Consider the following 13,267-nt stretch of genomic DNA (forward strand, 5'->3'; position numbering starts at 1 on the left):
AAAACATAAATATATACATGAAAAATTATTTTAAGAAGAAATAAGTTTAAAGTACTTTGTTAAAATAATGTCTTGGTTTTGTTACTTTTTCAGACAAGCTTTGAAACACTAAATTGCTTTTTCCAAAATTCTTTCACAAGGTATCCTAATTTGCTTATTTGCTTCATTTGTTAAAGATAAGGACGCCCGGTGGCTGAGTGGTAGCGCTTCGCGCTCCCTTGCCACAGGTCCTGAGTTCGATCCTTGGGCTGGGCAAGGTCGACTCAGCCTTTCATAGATAAATGAGTACCAAGCATGCATGGGAATTAAACACTGGGGATTCCGCGTTCGGCTGACCACCTAACCGGAGCACCTGCCAAGGTCTAGAAATCTGAGATGGGCACAGTAGGCCTTGGCTCCCTATGGGCTGTCGCGCCACTGAGTTTAGTTTAGTTTAGTTAAAGATATTATCAAGAAACCATCTTATTTAAACTTCATACTCTTATATTCAAAAGTAAGCATATAGACAAAGGAATGAAATTTCAGATCTAAAGGTACTAAAATGTTTGCTCGCCACATTCATAAAAAATATACCTTTCTTAAAATCTTGACAGACGTAGTGTTTTAAGGACCTAAATTATAAAAGAATATAGAATCGTCGAAGTTTCGAGAAGCAATGGTTTCATACATATAAAGTGGGAGATCTAGCATTTTTTTTTTTTTTTTAAATAGAAGAAAATGAAGTTGTTTTTATTTCTTAACACTCTCTCTTGTCTCTTCATTTAATCAGAATTATTTAAGTGCATATAGAATTTGAAACTCAATCTCTTGAATCAGTGTTTCCCAAAGTGTGGTACGCATACCCCCAAGGGTACGGGAGCAGTTTAGCGGGGTTACGCGTTCTTATGTGAAATATCTTGCAACGGACGAACATTTCAAAAAATTTTATTTCAAAACAGAGCTAGCCATGAAATTTTACGATTACGTATTTTTCTATTTGCTACTTTTTGCAGAGTTAACAGTTAATAATTAGTGGTGTCAACAGCCAGTTGTGAACTTTTGTGCAATTTTTTTATAGTGAAATATACATTCATTTTTTTTATTAGTGGTACACAGCGTTACGAAAAATTTAGAAAGGATACACAAAAGTCATAAGTTTGGCAAACATTGTTTTAAATGATGAAACTTACTCGCCATTTTTAAATAATTCATCTTCAATGGCGAGTCGAAATTTAGTGCCCTGATCTAGACACTATTTGACAAAAAAAACATTTTATTGTTAAATCGGCACAAATAACATCATAAATGTCAAAAATTGATTTTTTTGTTAGAAAAAAATATTTTATTTTTCGGTATTTATTGAAAATTTTTGTAATATTTTATGTTAATTCCTATTTCTAGACAGTATTATAAATTTAGTTCTAGAACTTTCAGTGTGAGTTAAATGTAAAATGTTGAGATCTGTGCTATGCTCCCACTTTTTGAGAATTGCTCAAATGAAAAAAAAAACTATAACATTTGAAATCAGTAATTTTTTGATTAAGGATATTGTTTTTGAAATGTATTTAAAATAAGAAATAGCCGCTTTCGTTTTAATTACTAGGAAATCCGTCCCCTGCTTACGCAATTTCAGATATCTTTACTCGCTTGTTCCGTCTTCATCATGTTTAATAGCGGTGACCCAGGCAGAAAATTTTTTAATATAGAGACATTTAAAATAACTATAAACTTCAAGTACAAAGTTTTATAGTTTATAGAATAAGGAAAATCAAATAAAATGAAACAAAGTTTGCTAACTATTTTTTTCTAGCCACAATTTCGAATGCACCAAAATACAAGTAATTCAAAAATACACTTTTAATTTTGTAATTTTCAATCGAAATAAGTTTTTTATTAATTAGTAAGCAATATCTTTTAAATGTCTTACAGTGTTTTATTGTACCTGCTTGCCGGTGTATAATAAAACTCTCGTCATTTAAAAGTAAAACGCTCTAATTAATCCAAGAAAAATGAGATTTTCAACTAATACAGACTAATTTGCGAACATTTTGCAACGCAGTAAGCAAGACAGAACTTGAGTCATAAAATCAAAATACATAGAACTGAGTTAGAATGTTATAGTTGTATGTGAAAAGTAAGATGTTCCATTAGATTAAAAAATATTATTTCATTTTATATTGAATTAGCTTTGGTTAATATGAAAAGTTTTGCTTTCCTTTCAGTTGTTCTTGAAGTGTTCGGATGTTGTAGTTTCAGCCCAATTCGAGTATTATCTAAGATGTATGTTCTGCTGAATGCATAAATTTTACTTCACATTCTACTTTAATTAAATGTATGGCTTCTACAACATAATGCATTTCCTTATGTTTCAGTTCACCCGTCTTAATTAAAACTATATACACAGTTAAAGTTTGTAAGACAGATATTATGAGTCCCTTTCTCATCCTCAATACTTCAATGAGTAAATCGAAATTGAATCGTCACCATATTTAGAATCTGTAAATGGTGGGAATTGATTTGAAAAGAATATTTTGAAGTTATGAAGATAATCTAATGATGGAAGATTATGGAAAAAATCTTATAATCTTCCTTTGTATTGTAAAAGTGTGAAAACATCCAAATTATATGAGTGACTGCAACTAATAGTTGTATTTGAACCTTGCGATTAATTTAAATTTTATTTACATAATATTAATACAATGAATTGTGGGATATAATTTGGTGTTGAGTACGCACTTAAATACCAGTAAAAATCATTGTTAGATATTTATTTTTTTAAATGCATAGTGTTTAAAACAGCTTTAAACATTAATTTCCATATGTTCTGTGTAAAATCGTTAAGGACGTCAAAAGAGTTAAATATTTTTGTTTCATTATAAATCTTTATACATTTAAGAAATTTCAGAAAATTATCGCCGCAAGCGTTTCCCACTTTTCAAATTCAAAAACTATACGATGAAACAGTATGAATTTTTTGTACTTTATTAGAGAATTCTCTCAGGAACATTTTGATATGAAAATGTTATTAATTTGGTCATTAGTTTTAGAGAATAATGTTTTTTTTTATTTTTTTGAGTGGCCAGTTTTATATCAGTAAAAACAATTATCAAGAAATTCATCACCTTCTACTGGGAATTTGAGGTTTTTTCATTGAGCGATCATTGCATTATATTTATATAGCATAATAAGATATGTTATTTATTTTTTTTTTTTTACGATTCAGTTTAATATTTTAGGCGATTTAAATGTTGGGTAAAAATTTAAAAGTATCTGACTTTTAAATTTTTTTGAAACTTGTTACTCTTTTAGATTTTTGATTTAGATTTTCTTTTCATTCTGAACTTATTTAGTTACGATTAGAGAAAAACTATATGCTACGATGCGATTTTTTTCTTTTTTTGTAACTATTGCTGCGTGGAAATGTAGCTGTAAATGCCTAAAATTGAGATGGGGTTTGTAAAAATAATGGTTTTCAAATAAGGACCTATTAAGCAATGAAACTGGTAGTTTGTTTAAATGAGTGAACTGCAGAACAACTGAAAATAAATGAAGCTTTTCCTGCAAAATCTTTTAAAAGGGAACATCGCTTGTGAGTTTAAGAAAAAACACAAGGTTTTATTTTCTTTTTTACATAGTTCTGCTTTTTACTTATTTGAGAAAATTTTCTTGAAAGTATGGACTGAAACATATTGTAAAAATGTGAGCGCTTTTTGTGTTGATGTGGGTAAAAACAAATTAACTTTTTTTTCACAGAATAATGTTTTTTCATACTCGTTATTCAACGAAAATTTCACTTAATTTTGCTCAAGAATTTAACAACTTGTATGATTTTATTATAGGTTTTGATTAACTAAGCAGTAAAATCTGAATTCAATCAAATCAGAAATGAACTCACATTTCGCAAAGAAGTGAACACTCTAAATAACCTTTGATCCAATGATCGGATTTTCATAAACTAGAACTCAATCCTAACGGTTCGAGGATCTAACCTTAAGTATGCTGATTAATTCGTGCTGGCGACATTTTAAGTTATGAAATCGGGGCCGAAACGTACTTTCTAATATGAACCGTTTTATTTCGACGGATTTGGATTCTTGGCCCTCAAAATATATGATAGGTAGCCGCAGTCTGAAAGATAGAATTCCAATGATTAATCATCAACAAATGATTAATCATTTTAATTCCTTCCTTCTCGCTCCCGTGAAAATGACGGGGTAAGGTTTCACCCTCTATTTCTCTCTCCCGTGATATTTCCGAGCTGGAGTGTTCAGTAGTAACGCGCCTATAAGAATAAAACTAATTCATTTCTTTTGCCAGGAAAACATTTTATTTCTAATTTTATAGACCAGGTGGCAGTACCAGGATATTTTTAAGGTAATTGTAGATAGTTAGTTTATTTTATACTAGATGTCAGCCCTAATCAAATAGCACTAATAAAAAAAAATAGGCACTTTTATGACCGTTTTCTTGAAAATTAACCGATCGTTAAGTGGTTAAAGAATATCATTTTAAATGGCACAATACGAAATTTGAATGAAATATTTCGAATAGTTTCTAAGTTATCAAATTTTAAAAACGGTCGTATATTTAAAATTCAATTTCTCAAGGACTGTTCGACCAATTTCGTTCATATTTTATATTTTACTATATATAATTGCATTCTTTAAATTCTTCAATGGATATTTCCATATATAACAACAAACAATATTTGTTATATACATGATGTAAAGTTTTTAATATAATTGCTTGAATATGTTCGAACTTGATTATAAATTCTACGTGCAACTGTAACTACTTCGGTTATATGTATGATATTGAATTTTTAGACTAACTAATTGAAAAGTAAAGAAGTTATCGTGGCTTTGGGTTTGATAAAATTTGTTTTTTGAAGAATATTTGTTAATTGACACTTCACCCATACTCGAGTCAACGCAAAAGGAGAAAATTGAAAAATGTTCAATTTTTTGGAGCCACTCGTACATTTATAAAAATGTTTCAACAAGTGCATCCTGGCGAATTAAGCACGCTTGACATTAGTTTTGTTGAAAATTCTATTGAAAATTTGAGAACTATTTTTATGTATAAACAATAACTGTGTCATAAACAATCATAAGTTCATTTCTCCGAAAATTGCTTTGATAATCAAAATCCTATTAAAAGGAATTAGTGACTTATTTTCCTTTTTTTTTCATATTGTTGTTAATTCTCCAGCAAAGTATAGTAAAATAGTTTCTTTTTAGTTTGCTATCTTTGACTGTTTACAGTTTTCCCAGATAAAAAAACAATTTGGTTTCAATGTTATACGTAACTATTAAAAGTATATTTGTATATACTTTACTATTTTCGAAAATAAGCTAGATATGAAAAAGGGAAATAGGTTTTTCTTGATATTTATCAGGATTTTTTTTCCTTTCTAAAGTAGTTCTGTAATAATTATACAATTAAACATTTCAGACCTATTTTCCTATACATCATACTCAATTATCTGCAAGTGGTTAACTGTCGTAACTGTCTCTGAAGCTCTAATTCGATTAATAGAATCTAGAAGCTTTTGAGAGTTACATCACCCTTAAACATAAATAACTCGTCGTTTTTTTTTTTTTTTTTTTTTTTTAAACCTACCTTATCCAACCACTTTTTCCTTATTGATGCTCCAATTTCAATCCAACACCTTGACATCATTTTTTATTTTAGTATAATTATGATTTAGTAAAAACTGGCATAACTTTGCAATCTTTTTTTTGTGATGGGCAGATTTGGACATCTGGGGACGTGGTAAACCTAGAAAATGAAATAAAAAAGATTTAAATGCTATCTTATTTTTTAAGACACTGAATTATTTTAAACGTATAATTCATTACGGTAAAAACGAGATAAAGAAGGGGAGTACATATGAAAAAGTACTACTTATGTAATTTACAATTAAAAATCACATAATTGAATTTAATTAATAAGCTGGAATCAATTATTACATGAATATTCAAGTAAAATTATGAGAATTTAATTTTTTTTTACTAAATTAATAAATTTTTATTTTTGCAAATTATACCGAAAGAGGATGAAGGGTGCACAGCAGAATCTGGGGCAGATGTGAACAATTAACATGTAGGCAGTTCACTGTAGTATTTTTATTAATCTTTCCTCCCTCTTATTCCCTTAAGTTACAACCACTAGATCTAAGCATCCATTCGACAACATATTAGCAAGTATTTACATTTCGAAATATAAGATTGAGCTTTTCTTAGTTAGGCATTCAGTCCATCTCCAGAAATGTTTTTTCCTGAAGATGATTTTTGCCGATATTGTAATAAACTGAAAGGAAAAGAAGAGATATCCCAGACTCATCTGAACAGCAATGTCATGAGTAAATAGTTACACATAGTAGTAGCAGTATTAGGCATTTGATACGTCTCCATAAATTTCTTTTTCCTTAGGATGATTTTTTGCTGAATTTAAAACAGACCAAAAAGAAAAAAGGATATCCCAGACTCATTCAGAAACTGTTGATCATGATTTTAACAGCAATGTCATGAGTAGTAATACATAACTAGTAGTAGTATTAGGCATTTGATCCATATCCAGAATTTTTTTTTCATTAAGATGTTCTCTTGCTGATTTTAAAACAGACTAAAAAGGAAAAAAAAAGATATCCCAGACTGAAGCAGAAACCAAGGTATAATATTTTATGCTAAAAGTGAATTGTATGGTAAAACAGATTATACGGGTACTTAACATTGTAATTTGATTCGTTATTTTTTACAGTGTGATATTAGATATTTTTGCACTGTATGAAATTAATTATTCACCATTTAATTTAAAAATTAATCATTATGTTTAAGTAGAATTTTTTATGCATTAAATTATAGCAATACAACATGCGTTAAATTTTTATTAAAATATATTCCAGTAGACTTCACATTTGATTTTGAAAATTCTACCAAACTTTTCTTTAGCACAATACTGCATATCTGTTATATTAAAGATTTATTAGCTAACGATGTTTTTTTTTTTTTTTAATCTTTTACATATGTACCAAATGCATGTCTATATGCGTCCCTTATACATTGGGCCATTTATGAATGATTAACGTAATTTTTTAAAACATCATAAAGTTAAGAAATATTTTATTAAAATGACTAAGTTTGTAGCTTTTTCAGAACTAGAACAAGTGAAGAGATTCCCGTTAGTTCATATGAATCTGTATTTGGTGACGTCATCTTATTCACTTAAATAATTCCAGAAATATGGCGAAATACTAAAAAAGTGAACTTAACATTAATGAAACTTGCGATTTATTTCCTGACCAGAATTAAATGTGTTAAGTTATTCCCTTTAATTTAAAATATAACCAACTGACTTAACTTATAAAAAATGGTAATGGAGAATAAAATCGATATTTTTACTTTGTTTAATTTATTATTTATTATATTTCATTTATTACATATTATGTTATTTTTTAAATCTCCGTAATTCAGACTTACAGGAAAGAAAGTGTTGTTTGCGAAACAATCCTACACTTAGCCTATAATTAACAATTTTTCTCATTTTGTTAATTTCTAGTCTTGTGGAAAAGTTAAAAGTGGAACATCCAATTTTCAATTACGGATAGTCATCCCAAAGAAATTGACTATCCTTTTTGCAGTTTTTGACCTATTGAAGACGTAATCAAATCGTGATTTTTAATAATATTTTATCCAAACATAAAATTTTATTTAACGTCATCTGTATATTCTTTTTTTGTAAAATAATTTATTTCGAAGTATAAACAAAAAGTTCTTCGCAAAAGTGGTGCCAAGTTGACAAAGAATTAAATCATGTTTAAAATTACTAAGTGAGTATCGTAGCATTGTGGTTTTGGCCCATTCTTTAAAGATTTTATAAAAGTACCTCAGTGAAAAAGCAATAAAAATAACAGAAAGGAAATTTTCTGATAGCTGTTGATAAACGATAACGATTTTTTTTCTTCTTACAGTTTTGTAGTTATAAGGTAGTAGAGTTAAATATCTTGTTGTGTTATACTGTGTTAAAAATATCTCCTGTACAGCTAGGATAACATATAAATTTCCGAAAACACAAAAATTCTCTTTTAATTAAAGTTTCTTCTATATTTAAAAAATCAAAAACATTCCTTTTAATAATTTCATTGAGCACCATAAAAGAATTGTCTTTTGTCGACTGTGAGGTCGAAAGACGGTATCTAAGTAGAATAATTCTATCAAGTACTGAAAAAATGTACTACATTAGAAAAAGTTATTTTAAAGCTACATACTAAGTTTTATGTTGGTTTGATTAACTTTCGTAGAAGCGATATTTTCGCTTAGAGAAAATTTTGTTTGAATTTTAATTAAAACTCAACTTTATTACATTATAGCGTTTAAATAAGGTTTCGTGCTTTGAATTAAACTCTTATATGTAACAATTATTTTCTTTTTTTAGACATTAGAAAATAATTTGGGAAATTGAAGCATTAGAAATAGTGATTTGAAAACTTTAAAAAAAAGAATTATGTTGATTTAATTAACTGTTATGGCAACTACATTTTCACGTTGAAAAAAATATATATTAAAAGTTCGATTTAGGGAAAACGTGTTTTTATTTTAATTGAAACTCATCTTTATTGAATTATAGCGTTTAAATAAGATTTCGTGCTTTGAATTAAACTCTTATGTGTAACACTTTTTTCCTTTATTTTTAAAAAACTAAGAAATAATTTGAGAAATTGAAACATTGGAAATAGTGATTATGAAACTTAAAAAAATTTATGTTGCTTTAATTAACTGTTATGGAAACTACATTTTTGTACAGGGAGAAATATGTTAAAAATTCGATTTAGGAAAACGCGTTTGAATTTTAAAAACTAAATGTTATTATTAATTATCGTGTAAGGTTTTACGCTTTGCAACACTCTCATATAACACATTTTTTTCTTTATATAGATATTAAGGAATAAATTTAGGAAAAGAATGTAATTGACATTTTGTAATTTCGTAAAAACTATTGTAGTTTCATACATTCTCCTCGTATCCAGCGATTTAAAAAAATTTTATTGATTGAATTTTTTGTTATTAAAGTTATAAGTAATTAGAATTGTTAAGTTTTGTAATTATGTGTGTCGATTGTTGCTAAAATGTATCCGTTTTTAAATTATTTATAGTTTTGTTCTTTTCAATTGTATTACGACTATCATATGCAGTTTAAAAAAATCTTAAAATTTTTTTTTCAATGCTTGTCTGATACATTTTTGTTACTGTGTAGATAGAGGAAAAGGGAAAAAGTATCCTGGAGTTGTTTGTGCCCGGAAATTCGATTTTTCCATCGTCCCGGGGATGCGAGGATCGAAATCTGCGCCACCCCTCTTTCATCTCAACAGTGCGAGTTCCCCTGATCGATAAACTTAGCGCCTCTCAGGAAATTCCGTTTGCAAATAACTCAGCATCACTTTCGCCTCTTATCTCTCTCTAACTCTCTGCAACTCCTATCGAACATAAATTTCTATTAATGTTGCTTGATGTTACGAAGTGATGCGGATACTATGTTTCTAACATTTTCAGGAAAAATGTTAATAAATTAGTTGTTTGATGCAAACTCAAATCAGTATTAATCACATCAAAAATAAACTTTAATATTGCGAGGTGAAATTAATGACATTTTTCTTTCTTAATGCTGCGAAATAAATCTAATTATATTTTGTAAAAATTAAAATAAATATTAATAATTGACATATTTGATAAAAACGAATTCATTGTCAGTCATATAGAACATAAATTTCAACTAGTGTTTCTTTATGCTGTGAAGTAAAACTAATTATATTTTGCTAAAGATAAAAATAAATATTAAAAATGGGCATATTTGATAAAAACGTAGTTCATTGTCAGTTTTATTGAACATAAATTCCAACTAGTCTTTCTTAATGCTGCGAAGTAAATCTAATTACATTTTGCTGAAATTAAAAGTAAATATATTGATAATTGACATATATTTGATAAAAAATGTAATTCATTGTCTATCCTATCGAACATAAATTCCAATTAGTGTTTCTGGATGTTACGAAATAAATCTAGTTATATTTTGCCAAAAATAAATATTAATAATTGACATATTTTATAAAAACGTTATTCATTGTCAGTCCTATCGAACATAAATTCCAGCTAGTGTTTCTTAATGCTGCGAAGTAAATCTTATTATATTTTGCTAAAGATAAATATTAATAATTGACATATTTGATAAAAACGTTATTCATTGTCAGTCCTATTGAACATAAATTCCAACTAGTGTTTATGGATGTTGCGAAGTAAATCTTATTATATTTTGCTAAAGATAAATATTAATAATTGACATATTTTATAAAAACGTTATTCATTGTCAGTCCTATCGAACATAAATTCCAACTAGTGTTTCTTAATGCTGCGAAGTAAATCTTATTATATTTTGCTAAAGATAAATATTAATAATTGACATATTTGATAAAAACGTTATTCATTGTCAGTCCTATTGAACATAAATTCCAGCTAGTGTTTCTTAATGCTGCGAAGTAAATCTTATTATATTTTGCTAAAGATAAATATTAATAATTGACATATTTGATAAAAACGTTATTCATTGTCAGTCCTATCGAACATAAATTCCAGCTAGTGTTTCTTAATGCTGCGAAGTAAATCTTATTATATTTTGCTAAAGATAAATATTAATAATTGACATATTTTATAAAAACGTTATTCATTGTCAGTCCTATCGAACATAAATTCCAGCTAGTGTTTCTTAATGCTGCGAAGTAAATCTTATTATATTTTGCTAAAGATAAATATTAATAATTGACATATTTGATAAAAACGTTATTCATTGTCAGTCCTATTGAACATAAATTCCAACTAGTGTTTATGGATGTTGCGAAGTAAATCTTATTATATTTTGCTAAAGATAAATATTAATAATTGACATATTTTATAAAAACGTTATTCATTGTCAGTCCTATCGAACATAAATTCCAACTAGTGTTTCTTAATGCTGCGAAGTAAATCTTATTATATTTTGCTAAAGATAAATATTAATAATTGACATATTTGATAAAAACGTTATTCATTGTCAGTCCTATTGAACATAAATTCCAGCTAGTGTTTCTTAATGCTGCGAAGTAAATCTTATTATATTTTGCTAAAGATAAATATTAATAATTGACATATTTGATAAAAACGTTATTCATTGTCAGTCCTATTGAACATAAATTCCAACTAGTGTTTCTGGATGTTACGAAATAAATCTAGTTATATTTTGCCAAAAATAAATATTAATAATTGACATATTTTATAAAAACGTTATTCATTGTCAGTCCTATCGAACATAAATTCCAGCTAGTGTTTCTTAATGCTGCGAAGTAAATCTTATTATATTTTGCTAAAGATAAATATTAATAATTGACATATTTGATAAAAACGTTATTCATTGTCAGTCCTATCGAACATAAATTCCAATTAGTGTTTCTGGATGTTACGAAATAAATCTAGTTATATTTTGCCAAAAATAAATATTAATAATTGACATATTTTATAAAAACGTTATTCATTGTCAGTCCTATCGAACATAAATTCCAGCTAGTGTTTCTTAATGCTGCGAAGTAAATCTTATTATATTTTGCTAAAGATAAATATTAATAATTGACATATTTGATAAAAACGTTATTCATTGTCAGTCCTATTGAACATAAATTCCAACTAGTGTTTATGGATGTTGCGAAGTAAATCTTATTATATTTTGCTAAAGATAAATATTAATAATTGACATATTTTATAAAAACGTTATTCATTGTCAGTCCTATCGAACATAAATTCCAACTAGTGTTTCTTAATGCTGCGAAGTAAATCTTATTATATTTTGCTAAAGATAAATATTAATAATTGACATATTTGATAAAAACGTTATTCATTGTCAGTCCTATTGAACATAAATTCCAGCTAGTGTTTCTTAATGCTGCGAAGTAAATCTTATTATATTTTGCTAAAGATAAATATTAATAATTGACATATTTGATAAAAACGTTATTCATTGTCAGTCCTATTGAACATAAATTCCAGCTAGTGTTTCTTAATGCTGCGAAGTAAATCTTATTATATTTTGCTAAAGATAAATATTAATAATTGACATATTTTATAAAAACGTTATTCATTGTCAGTCCTATCGAACATAAATTCCAGCTAGTGTTTCTTAATGCTGCGAAGTAAATCTTATTATATTTTGCTAAAGATAAATATTAATAATTGACATATTTGATAAAAACGTTATTCATTGTCAGTCCTATTGAACATAAATTCCAACTAGTGTTTATGGATGTTGCGAAGTAAATCTTATTATATTTTGCTAAAGATAAATATTAATAATTGACATATTTTATAAAAACGTTATTCATTGTCAGTCCTATCGAACATAAATTCCAACTAGTGTTTCTTAATGCTGCGAAGTAAATCTTATTATATTTTGCTAAAGATAAATATTAATAATTGACATATTTGATAAAAACGTTATTCATTGTCAGTCCTATTGAACATAAATTCCAGCTAGTGTTTCTTAATGCTGCGAAGTAAATCTTATTATATTTTGCTAAAGATAAATATTAATAATTGACATATTTGATAAAAACGTTATTCATTGTCAGTCTTATTGAACATAAATTCCAACTAGTGTTTATGGATGTTGCGAAGTAAATCTAATTATATTTTGCTAAAAATAAAAACAAATATTAATAATTGACATATTTGATAAAAACGTAATTCATTGTCAGTGTTTCTTAATGCTGCGAAGTAAATCTAATTATATTTTGCTAAAAATAAAAATAAATATTAATAATTGACACATTTGATTAAAACGTAATTCATTGTCAGTCTTATCGAACATAAATTTCAACTAGAGTTTCTTCATACTGTGAAATAAAACTAATTATTTTTTGCTAAAATTGAAAATTAATGTTAATAAACGTGATGTTTTTTACAAAATTCAAATCTATGTACGTTATTTAAAAACAACCGTTTTTTAACATTTGTAAATAAAAGTGTTTTAATTTGGTAAATATGTAAATCATGTTTGTGTAATATTAGATATCATTTTAATAATTAACTTTCCGTTGCTTTGTAATTATAATCATTTACGTGATCACAATCACAAAATTTCCATACATTAAATTTGACTCTGAAACATTCTTTATTTTCCACAGTGTTCTAAATAAAACTCTCACTTTTGACGTTGTAGCGAGCTTATCTAGTATTTCAATATTTTTGACACTCATGTCTTCACAAAGTCA

General features: G+C 27.2%; 1 protein-coding gene and 1 long non-coding RNA gene across 9 annotated transcripts in view; one reads left to right on the forward strand and one right to left on the reverse strand.

The window, feature by feature from the left end:
* The window catches only part of LOC107448785 (multiple PDZ domain protein), a 684,699-nt gene that overhangs the window by 428,706 nt on the left and 242,726 nt on the right, over positions 1-13,267 (forward strand). The window lies entirely within an intron of this gene.
* Positions 1-13,267, reverse strand: part of LOC107448786 (uncharacterized) — a 53,754-nt gene that overhangs the window by 17,813 nt on the left and 22,674 nt on the right. Inside the window, exon 2 of the long non-coding RNA XR_015435536.1 lies at positions 5,602-5,760. This is a non-coding gene — a long non-coding RNA (uncharacterized LOC107448786). The remainder of the gene's footprint in view (positions 1-5,601; positions 5,761-13,267) is intronic.

Source organism: Parasteatoda tepidariorum, chromosome 7 (genome assembly GCF_982258835.1).
Source record: "Parasteatoda tepidariorum strain Cologne lab strain chromosome 7, Ptep-v5.0, whole genome shotgun sequence".
Classification (NCBI taxonomy): Eukaryota; Metazoa; Arthropoda; class Arachnida; order Araneae; family Theridiidae; genus Parasteatoda; species Parasteatoda tepidariorum.